Here is a 12,225-nt window from a genome sequence, read left to right as displayed (position 1 = left end):
ACATTATTATTTTCACACCAGGCAAATGCAGGGGCTGTACCTTAATTAAGGCCACTGCCGCTTCCTTCCCATTCCGAGGCATTTGCTATCCCATCGCCGCCATAAGAGCTATCTGTGTCGGTGCGACGTAAAGCAAATAGAAAAACTAACATTATTGTACATATGATGCAGTGTACGGCAGATGCTCGACATTTTTTGTCGCAGAATATGGGCTCATATTAAAACACCATGGCTGGAAGTTATTAAATTATTTTCAAGGAAACTTCTTTCGGTCTATGATATCCCTTTTTTTTCCTAATGTAGATTGCTATTCAGGAAAATAGAAAATTTGAAGGTAAATAGTACATGAGAAATTTTCATGGCTATTACATAAAATCATCTGATTATACGATGAGCTGTATGAATGTCATAGTGAACATTCCGCAAAATGAAAACAGCGTTCATGGGGATAATTTCAGCTGCCGCATCCACAACTAAGTTGTCTAATAGTAGCAATAAAGCACAGAAGACAATGAAATATGAGTTTCATATTAGCTTTCCCGATCGAGTAGATTCTTATTCTTCTTCTTATTCTTCTTCTTCTTATTATTATTATTATTAAGCAAATCCATCATGGAGTTGTCGAGGGAAAGTACAGTGGTGGTTTCCCGTAGCATCCCATGTCTTCCATACTGCCTCACATATCCATTGAGCAAGCAAGATTTGTTGCAGGAAAAGGAACACGGGAACAGAATTTTAATATGAGGAAAATATTTGAAAAATCTAGTCAGTAATGAGTTCCTGTGCTAATATGCTTCCTTAACTACAAGAAAGCTTTTGATTGTGTTGTCTGGAATAAACTATGGCAGGTTCTTGGTGAATTTGGCACTCCACAACATCTATTATCATTACTGAAAAGTCTGTATGGAAGCAACATTACAACTGTAAAGGTAGATGGCGACATTTCAGAATTTTCAGTATTTCTCAGGGTGTTCGATAGGGCTGCACATTATCACCTACTCTACATAACATCTATGCTGAATATGTGATGAAGAAAACCCTCAATGACTGGACTGGAGGCATATAAATTGGTGGACGAAAAATTAGTAACCTGCGCTTTGCTGATGACACCACTCCCCTTGCCAGCAGTGAAGATGAACTTGCAGAATTACTAGCAAGATGAAAGTTTAGAGTATGGGTTAGAGATCAACTTGAGCAAGTCCAAACGAATGGTAAATGACAGAGCGGCAGAGATCCAACTGAAAGGTCGATTAAGGGAACTGGAGGTGGTAAATGACTTTATATACCTTAGGTCGACCATCTGTGATACCAGAAGTTCTGACAAAGAGATTAGGAGACGTTTCACTTTTAGGGCTCGTTGCCATGAACAAACAAACAAAAATATGGCACAGCAGAGCAATAGCATACATTACAATGATTAGACTAGTTGATCCTCTTGTGTTCTCTGTCTTCCTTTATGGTTCCGAGATCTGGACCCTCAAGGCAAGAGATAAGTACCGTACCGACGCCTTTCAGATGTGGTGTTGGAGAAGGATGCTCCGTGTACCTTGGACGGAAAGAAGAACTAATGCATCTATTGTTCAAGAACTGAATACCTCCGAACGTCTCTCTTCTGGCGACATAAGGAGAATCATCCAATTCTTCGGGCATATTGTAAGGCGGGATAGTGAAAATCTTGAGAAGTGTATCATGGAAGGCAGAGTTGTCGGCAGAAGACTACGAGGAAGAACATCGAGCAGGTGGATTGATTAAGTTCTGCGTACCACTGATCTAAGTCTTCAGGAGGCTTTAAGAGAAGCTGAACATCGTCAAAGTTGGCGCCACTTAATCAAGAATATTGTGTGAAGTCAAATGGGGTCATGACACTCAGCAATGAGTTGCACGACTTATGATGATGATGTTGATTATTATTATTATTGTTATTATAAGTAGTAGTAGTAGTGGTGGTAGTAGTAGTATTGAAAAGGATGATAGGTTACCTACGATAATAATGGAATCGGCTATGAAGGGTAGGAGAAGCAGAAGAAGGCTAAGGCGACGATAGTTAAATTCTTTTTTATTGATTCCATGATATAGGTGTTGTACTGAACGAGGTTCAGAATTAGCTACAAATACAGAGTATTTGAAGCGCTTGGTTGATATACTGAGGCTTGCAGACTGAAATCTGAAGAATATAACAGCCTAAAATGAGGATGTATGTAGTCTATGGTATCACTGAACTGATTTTGTAAGTAGGATGGGTTGGAATATGTTAGAATTAGTTGAAGTTCTGGTAAATAGAGGAAAAGAGAACTAGACGGAGGTTTATTTATGGTTTGGTTTGATGTCAGAGTAAATAGAATACAGCGAAGAAAATTGACCAGTTGAAGGTCATAGGTCGCAATCTAGTTTCTCTAAGGCATGTCCATGAGTGAATCATGCACTGTATGTGAAGTTGGTATTTGCAGGATTTGTCACTATGGTATGTTATTAACCACGTCAAGGAACGGTAACGGTCGGTGTATATTAATTGTATGTCACCGAACGATGAGGCAGTGATGATGAACCATAGTGAGTATGTATTGCTGAATGATGTTTTTCATGTCAGTATAGAAGTTATACCAGGAAGGTATAAGAACGGATGTGTGAATATCGAAAATTTATTGTAGTTAACAGAAATGGATTTCTGTACCGGGGAATGGATCACAGATAAAAATGTCTCAGCTAAAGGGTTATTAAACTGATACACTTACGAAGATAGAGTGATAGGCAAAAGTTATTCTGATTAATTACTTATTTTGAATTCAAAAAATCTACCTGGGAATGTGTGGGTATTAAAGAACTATTCGATGATAGTGACTATTGTATTATCTAAGTCGAAATGAGCATCGTTAGACAAGACGTCCTAAAGTAAGGTTTTATCTCTGGTCAGATCAGAGAGAAGAAGGGATTAAAATACCAGTACACGGACATGATGAGGGAAAACATCCACAAAATAGACTGATTAATCAGGATGAGACATTTAAAGGAAGTTTTAGAGGAATTGGCTGGAGTGGAGGGATGCATTACTACAACACACAGGAGCAAAGTTTCGATACCTAAAATACAAAGAAGGAACTACCTACGCATTTATAAAAACGTGTTTAGAGTGTGTTTTAATAGAATTCAAAGGCACATTAAATTATTTCAAGTAGGAATTCTTGAGGATGTAAAGGTAAGCAAAAGAGTTAAGCAAGATAAGTGAAGAACCAGAAGCGGAACTGTGATATGGACATGGACATAAGTTGAAAAATTTGCATAGGATAGTGTGGAAGCATTCCTGTAACTAATAAAGAATTTTGACAACAGGGAAATTTGAACAAATGCTAAGAAAGCGTTCACATCGTGCAATGAGCAATGAATTATTTTAATAAGTGTTTAGTTTTTTTCTCAGTGTCCAACGTTTCACAATTCTGTGGAATTAATTTGAAGATATAAATGAAACCATGATTGGGAAATTGAAGAGATTAGAAATGGGTGAGGTTCAGACGAAAATTCATATAGGGCCCATATAGCACAATAAATCCTTCAAAAAGTAATAGGATTAGCGTAGGATATACGTGGACCATAATTCAACACATTTAGAAATCGGAGTGGGACACTAGCAAGGGAAGAGTTATTATTATAAAGGCGAAGTTCTCTAGGCAATCTATGCTCAACCATTATGGAATGGAATAGGTGTGTGATGACTGCCATGGAACAATATGTGATGACGTACTCAAGTACTGTAGTTCAAGATGTATTTCGGAAGTAAGTTCAAAGTGAATGCTAATCAGCAGGACACTTTTGCATTATATTTCATATCCATTGGAATCCATTCAACTCAAACAACTTGCTAAAACTTGCAACCAACTCTAACCTCACCTCGAAGAATGATGCTGATTGTCATGAATACCGCGAGTTCATAAGAGGATTTTCGAGTCCGGGATAGTTGGCTATGTAGCTGTAACCATGTATATGGGAGATGGTGGGTTCGAACCACACCATCAGTAGCCCTGAAGATGGTTTTCGTGGTTTCTCATTTTCACACCATGCAAATGCTTGGGCTGTATCTTGGGAAATGCCGCGGCCGCTTCTTTCCGACTGCTAACTCTTTCCTATCACATTCTCGCCGGAAACCTTTCTGAGTTAGCATGACTTTAAAATATTACCGCCGGGTTGAGTGGCTAAGACGGTTGAGGCGCTGGCGTTCTGACTCCAACCTCTAACTTGGCAGGTTCCATCCTGGCTCAGTCTGGTGGTATTTGAAGATGCCTCGTACGTTTCACCTTAGCATTCTACAGCCTCCCACGAATATTCCTACCCAATTTCAAACGGATCCGAGTGTAACACATGTTACTTGTTAGTGTATCGTATGAAGAAGACCTGCACACTGGCAAAGCGTTTCTTTTAATATTTCTGGGTGAGAATATTGAACTCTCATCATACATAAAATCTTCTGACATCAAGGTGTTCTGACAAAATTTTCGACGAAAGTGGCCCTGAATTTTAAGGGAAACGCGAAGATAATTATGGAAATTCTAAATGGTCATTTCCACGACTGGTTGCACATTACACACCGACAGACAATTCACATTTCTTGTAGAAATAACTGTCCACTCCTCTGTATTTTGTCGAAGAGTGTCATCTTGAACCAGGGAGTAAACAAGGATACTTGTAGGCCTACATGAGAGAGTTTTACTCTCAAACTGAATTCTTCTTTTCTTTTGGGAGTAATAGTCGAGTGTATCATCAACAGCTTCTCACCAAAGCGGCTGCTGTTCGAATCCCGGTCAATGTTTAAAGCATTTCTGAAATGAAATGTCACGTCCCCGTGGTTCAGATTCAACCTAAAAACTGGAGGACCTGTGACTCTGACCGCAATATCAACAATCACATATACTACAAGCTCCCTTTATCTACTTGTACTTATTTTTCGGTAATTCTTATTCATAAATTAGTTCTCTGAGGTGCGAATCATTGACTGAATAGTCAGCGTTGAGGCCCTCGGTTCAGAAGGTCCCTGGTTCGAAGGCCGGGTCGGGAATTTTAATCACGTGTAATTAATTCTTCTGGCTCAGGGACTTGTTATTTGTGTTTATTCCAACTCATTCCGCTTCATATTCAAACAACATACCGCAAACCATCACAGAAACTCTCAATAATGATTACATCCGTCCAAATACAGTTGGCGACAGAAGGGCATCCTGCTGTAAAACAGGGCCATATACACATATGTGTGGCACAGCTTGAACCCCCGATCCCACAAGGTGTGGGAAAAGCGGATTTTTTTTTTTTTTTACAATTTGGATTACGGCGCGCGGACACAGATAGGTCTTATGGCGACGATGGGATAGGGGAAGGGCTAGGAATGGGAAGGAAACGTTCGTTAAGGTACAGCCCCAGCATTTGCCTGGTGTGAAAATGAGAAAGCACGGTAAACCATCTTCAGGGCTGCCAACAGTGGGGTCGAACCAATATCTCCCAGATGCAAGCTCACAGCTCACCGCATGGCCAACTCGCCCGGTAAAAGGGGTACTAGTAGTCGTCGTAGTAGTAGTAGTAGTAGAAGAGGAAGGAGAAGAAGTAAGAAGTTCTCTGACCTCAAGCAATACCTGACCTATTAAGCTCAGAAAACACAATAGTAGAGACGACCTCCTTTTCAACAAAAGCTTCAAGCTACAATATTCATCTGGCATGTACGCAAAACTCAATGTAATGCTCAAATTATCAATATTTGAAAATGCAAAAATAGAGAAAAGTTCACTAACTATTCGTATCTCAGGAAAGGCAGTACTATTGCGTGATTGTAAAGTACCTCACATGCCATGAGAACTGCTTCGAATTCTATCTGGACAGATTGACTGAGAAGAAACATTAGAATCAGTTCATAAATTACGAAGTATTTTCACAACTCATTTATATATCCTCACATAAAACGGAGAATTGATATCTTCCATAACCTTTTTAATTTCTGTGTAAATCCAGTAATAATTCCCAGCTTATTGTGTTACATGTTCCTAGACCATTAAGAAGAAAATGTTGTTTCCTTCCAGGACTGTGTGTTATTATGAAAGTTTAAACAGCTCACGGAGTTAGCTTTATCTTCACTCAGCACATATAATACACTTGATTCACTTCAGCTTATCACCCTGGGAAAGCGTACAGTGAAGGACTTGGTGTGTTGAGTTCACTTGAATTGTAATGTTACGGGTTGGCTTAGAGATGGGGCCTTACGCTCCAACCATCAAACAGCTAGATAGACTGACGAAGCTGCTTTAAACCACAAAGCATGACTAACATCTGTGAATTTCAAGCGTGTGACAATATTGTAGTACAGTAGTCCAACATTCAAAACCAACATCTTATACAGTATATTCTCCTCATGTTGACATAGTGTATTTCTGTAGTTTCTATATGTAAACTTGAATTGAAGAGATTAACAGATCCGTATTTTAACTGAGATTTTGTCAATTTAAACGCACCTTTCTACTCACCCCTAGTTCTGTCATTGTTTTCAGAAATACTTTTCTTTGTCTTATTTTCCTCCTTCCACCGCTTTCCTGACACCTGGGTAGGGTTACGGGTGCGAACTGTGTTGCACGTGGTGGATTGGACCCTGTTCTACGGCCGGATTCCTCTCCCGGCAAGAATCCTGTGTGGAGGGATTTATTCATTATTGCATGTGTTTGTGGTGACTGGTAGTGTGGTGAGTTGTATGGAGATAGAAGAAGAGAAGTATGCTAAGGAGGACACGAATATCCAGCCCCTGAGAGGGGGGGGGGGGATTAAACAAACCCGACTAAAAACCGCGGACCGATAATGAAATTGGAAAATATAAAAAATCACATGGTCAATAGTAGAGTATGAACCCGCCATATCCGAACTGCGACCTTGCAACTACACAATCCATACCTTGTAGCTAACTCACTCCTTCGGTCCGGGGACCCCGGATTCGATTCCCGGCCATGTCGGGAACTTTAACTTCATCAGGTTAATTTCCCTGTCTCGGGGCTGGGCGTTTGTGTTCGTCTTAAATGTATAAATTCAATTCAAGTCAATTAATAATAAGAAAATTAAACACTTGTAGGTGGCTGCAAGGTCGATAACACCGAAAACTTACATATATATATTTTTTGTCAGGCAACTCACTAAAGTTTGTGTCAAATTTGAAGCTGTTTCCGTTGGTGTCATTTTGTGAAGTAAAAGTAGATTGATTTGGCGCTAGCGATATTTAAAGCAGTGGAATTTTCCGCAGAATGAAGCGCGTTGAATGGTTGGAATAACGTGGTAACATAACAGCCGCTTGTTTGGACAATTTTGAGTAATATATCGAGGCCAAAGGACTTCCCATTTGACACAGACTTTAGGTATGTACACACACACACACTGATGAATTAGCCTACTTGGATTGGATTACCAGGATATCCCAAGTTTCGTACATGAACTAAAAACAAAAGCAACAATATTGTAACGCAAGAGATATTCACGTGGCTTTTCTCTTGATGGGAATGTCTTCCGTATAGTGCAGGGCCTCTCAAACGCCCAAACTCTCACGCGTGCAGAGCGAGGTGCATAGGCTCTGTGCACTGTGCATCGGTACGCTTCGCCTCAACTCGGCTTGACTCGGATGGTGTAGTGTGCTGAGAGCGACGAAGCGTTTGGTGGTAGACGACGTGTTTATCAGTGAAATAGACAAGCGCACGACAACAACATAATAATGGAGCAACCTGTTTCGAAGAAAGCAAAGACTTCCGAAAGTCCATTTCAATCGAACTGGGAACTTTCGTATTTTTTTTTTTTGTTTGTTTGTCGTGACGATAACGCCAAATGCTTAATCTGTGGGACGATAATTACGTGCGTAAGAAAATCATCTATTGAAAGACACTACAACAGACTACATTCGGAAAATTATTGTGAAATCATAGGAGACGCCAGAGAGAAAGAATTAAGGAAGTTGAAACAGCTTGAAGAAGAGCATTCTATATCCACAAATGAGTTTTGTTCCAGTACTGTAGCATTTTCATTTTGGTTACGGGTTCTGCATTTTTTAAAATTATGTTTACATTCCTCTCAAACATGTATGTGTATTTCTAATTCACTTTTTAAATTTTTTTAATAACACTGGTAATCTTGTCCCATACAACTGTGCGTCTCCGCTCACCACACGTAAACATTTCGCAGTGGGGGAGAAACAGCAGTGAAGGTGAGGAACGCGGAGAGAGGCCGAACGGGGAGACAGGTGTAGGGAGAGAGGAGTGGGGGTCTGCACTCTGGTCAACCAAGCGAAGTCGTCTTTTGCACCGTGCACAGTGCATGCACCACGCGCATGCACCCTGAGAGGCCCTGGTATAGTGGCAAGAGTGTAAATTCATGCAGTGAAATGTGTCCACGAGTTGACTTATTTACAAGCTATTACACAGCTGCAATAGTTCCGAACTGATTCAAAAAACTGTAGACAGACCACGCTAATTAGCGGTTTGCAAAGGAATAGATTGTAGCCTCCATAATAGTCAAAAATATGTATAATTCGAAAGAAACAATTACCATACAGCCATTATGAAGACGTCTTTTGCCATCACTTTGATATAACTAGGTAGCGAACAGCGCCTATTGTTTATAAATTATCCAAGCTGGAGTGCGCTTTCAGGTACCACTAAATACAGTTAATAGTTCAGGGCATTTCACAGAACACCTCCTTCCTCAATCCCTATTTCGTCCTTCTATTACACTAAACTAGTCCAAATTTGGAAGATACAACAAGCTGACGATCTCTCCCTGGTTCAAAACGTCCGATGTGTCTACTATACAGAGTTATTCAGCTAAGTTTTCCACCTGCAGGGCTGAGTGGCTCAGAAGATTGAGTCGCTGGCCTTCTGACCACAACTTAGCAGGTTCGATCCTGGCTCTGTCCGGTGGTATTTGAAGGTGCTCAAATACGTCAGCCTCGAGTCGGTAGAGTTCCTGGCTCGTTAAAGAACTCTTGCGGGACTAAATTTGGGCACCTCGGACTCTCCAAAATCCGTACTGGTACGTTTTCTTGCGCCATGTTTTGAAGTGATAGTTGTATGTCATTCTGCCATGAGATGTCATTTGAGTTGTTGTATGTCACAAGACAGCCATGGCCGGTGCTGATCTCTACGATAATATCCATGGACATTGAAATCAACATGCGTGGTAGAATCTGTAAATTAACTGTTCACTATTTATGCATTGGCATTAACCATACGCGTGAATCAGTGTGTATATAAATTAGTGTAGGATACTAGCATAGATATCTTTTATTTCAGTAAAGTTTACCTTGTTTACTTTATTTTAGCATGGGCGGTGATTGACTGTGATTATAAATGTAGACAGAATTTTCTTTTATTAAGACGGAAGATTTCCCACTGTATTCAGTATAATGTTAGGTTCACGAGATCTCACGTCAATCCAAGTAGACAGCATCTTCGATTCACTTCCTGTTTACATAATAACGGGAAACATAATTAGAAACGTGACTGATTAGCGCATCCTATAATTATAAAATTTGGTTATGTATAAATTGAGACAAGGTTGGTCCAGAAATTATAAATATGTGTCATGTATTTTTGTCCTGTTCAGATAGTTTGGGTCCCTGTGAGACCAAATATGATCAATGTTTGTCATGTAAAAAGGAAGCAACAGCTGTTCAGTTGATTAGATACTCAATTTAACTTGAAGTGATTGACCTCGTACTCCGTGCTTCTACACATTGGTGCCATCATTAAATTTGTAAACTTGTAATAGAGAAATAAAATCATTCATTGACAATTAACTTTAGGAATAAATTTATGAAGTGTCAGATGGAGACATTCAGCCATCGGAGGCAACTAAAACTACGTAAAATTACTGTAATTAAATTTAGAAGAAATTTGTAAAGGGGAGCAGTGAATCCCAAAAATTATTGAATGTTCTGTGTCGTATAAATTGTATGTGTGAGCACTACTAATTGGTTAGTGGTAAAGAATAATATTGATTTTTAATTACCCAGTTTCAGTCAAAAACTTATATTCAAAGATTCATGTTAATGATTAGTCATTCAATTGAATCAACAGAGAATATTGTAGAGTGTCATTATTGTCTAGAGACGACATAGTAAATTAGAGAAACTGGTTTAATTAATAATATTCAGTGAATTAATTAGCGTGGACACTTAATTTTGAGCCTCCATTAATAAATCAGTTAATTGATCTGGAGGATAAACAGTTCTTTTATATATTTTCTTTGAGTTTACTCTCTGGTACGCTTGTTACACACATGCTTGAATGAAACTTACATTATTTTTTAAATTAATTCATTTCTTTATGTTCATTCATTTTATTAGTCGTTTTTCATTTATAAATAAACACATTTAAACCTCAGTCTGGGCAAGTATTTCCTTTATTTCAGTAGATAATATTAGCATGTAGCAGCCTTAAATCCTCCTATCGTAATGCACATCGACAGTGTATTGAACGTGACCACCTCTGGAGGTAAGAGACGTCTGCGGTATGTTTTATTACAGGATGGCCGAGGCAGAATCCAGAAAGAAGAGATCACCGCAGAGGACGCCGTGCAAGGGTGTAGTGTTGCCATCTTCGTTGTTAGAATTCGTTGTAGGTAGAGTCCCATTCTCACAGAAGAGCAGATATCTTAACAGGCGTCGACTCGAATGACCTGCGTCAGCCCTCTCCAGAGACCATACGACATTACTAATTACTTTCTTATTGTGCATGTGACACATGATTATTGAAATTTCGCTTCTATGAGACTACTGCAATTCTTGGGCCCTGCCGTTGTTTCAGCCTGACACAAACAATTCTCCCCAAAAGTAGCCTTCACTCAGCGAACTGACGACTTCCCTGCTGTTATACACTGTTGACAACCGGCTATTCTTGAGCTTAAATAGAATGCTACAGAAATGAGGTCTACCATGCAATCATCAAACAACATGAACTACACAATGGGGAGAAGCCCACTCTGATTGCTCACTTAGAGACTTCACTGTTAATGTGAAAAGTACGAGGAAATTAGCCCATTTAAGCTAAGCTTTGAAATATTTAAAGGCACGAAGAAACTCCGGTGCATCATTTACCGGATATATTGCATACTTTAATCTCAGACAGAGTCATTTAATTCTTTACCTGACAAAAGATTTAGGGGTAATATTTGCAACGACTTTCTTTCTTTCTTTCTTTCTTTCTTAATCTGTTTACCCTCCAGGGTTGGTTTTTCCCTTAGACTCAGCGAGGGATCCCATCTCTACCGCCTCAAGGGCTGTGTCCTGGAGCGTGAGATATTGGGTCTAGGGATACAACTGGGGAGAATGACCAGTACCAGGATGGCTGAGGTGGGAATCGAACCCACCTCTACACACTTGACCCCCAGGTTGAGTGGGCTCCGTTTTCAAAAATTTCGTGGCAGAGCCGGGAATCGAACCCGGGCTTTTGCGGGTGGCAGCTAATCAGACTAACCACTACACCACAGAAGCAGACTGCAATGACTTATGGCACGAAATACATTACTTCCGTAAAAATCGAAATATTTTTGACGTTTCGTAATATTTAGGTATTTATAACTCCTGCAACACTATTTTGAGGCCATAAATAAACGAAAAGTATATTTATAAAGCACATTAATATAACACAAATTATTCATAAGAATAGTTCAGCTCAAATTTATTTAGACAAATTGGGAGAAAAATTCAACATGAAATTAGGTATGAAACAAGACGATCCAATCTCGGCGAAATTATTTTTAACAACTTTATAGCAGATACTCAGAAAACTTGACTGGGACAACAAAGGAATCATTATTTTATGGAATAAATTAAGCCATCTAAAATTTGCAGATAACATTGTGGTCTTCACAGAAATCTCAAAGAAACTGGAGATATTGGGAGAGCTGAGAGATTCAAGTGGAACTGCTGGCGTATACATCATCATAATGGAAACAAAGCCGATGACAAATGACCCCCAAGAAGGTAGCATTAAAATCTGTGACGTTCAAATACACGCAGCACTTTACTCACATTGCACAGAACTTGTCATTCCATAATCGTCAGCATTTAGAAATCGCAGCACGAAAACAGCTGGAAAGATATACTGGAACTTAGGACGCTATTTGAAATTTAACACCTTCCTTTGAAAGGGAAAATATTTAACTAGTCCATTAATGCTTCTCTCGCGTATAGTTCGCAATTCTGGGTGCTAACGGTATTATCAAGAA

The sequence above is a fragment of the Anabrus simplex genome, chromosome 2 (genome assembly GCF_040414725.1).
Source record: "Anabrus simplex isolate iqAnaSimp1 chromosome 2, ASM4041472v1, whole genome shotgun sequence".
NCBI lineage: Eukaryota > Metazoa > Arthropoda > Insecta > Orthoptera > Tettigoniidae > Anabrus > Anabrus simplex.
The sequence above is the reverse complement of the archived record's forward strand: the minus strand, read 5'-3'. Positions refer to the sequence as shown.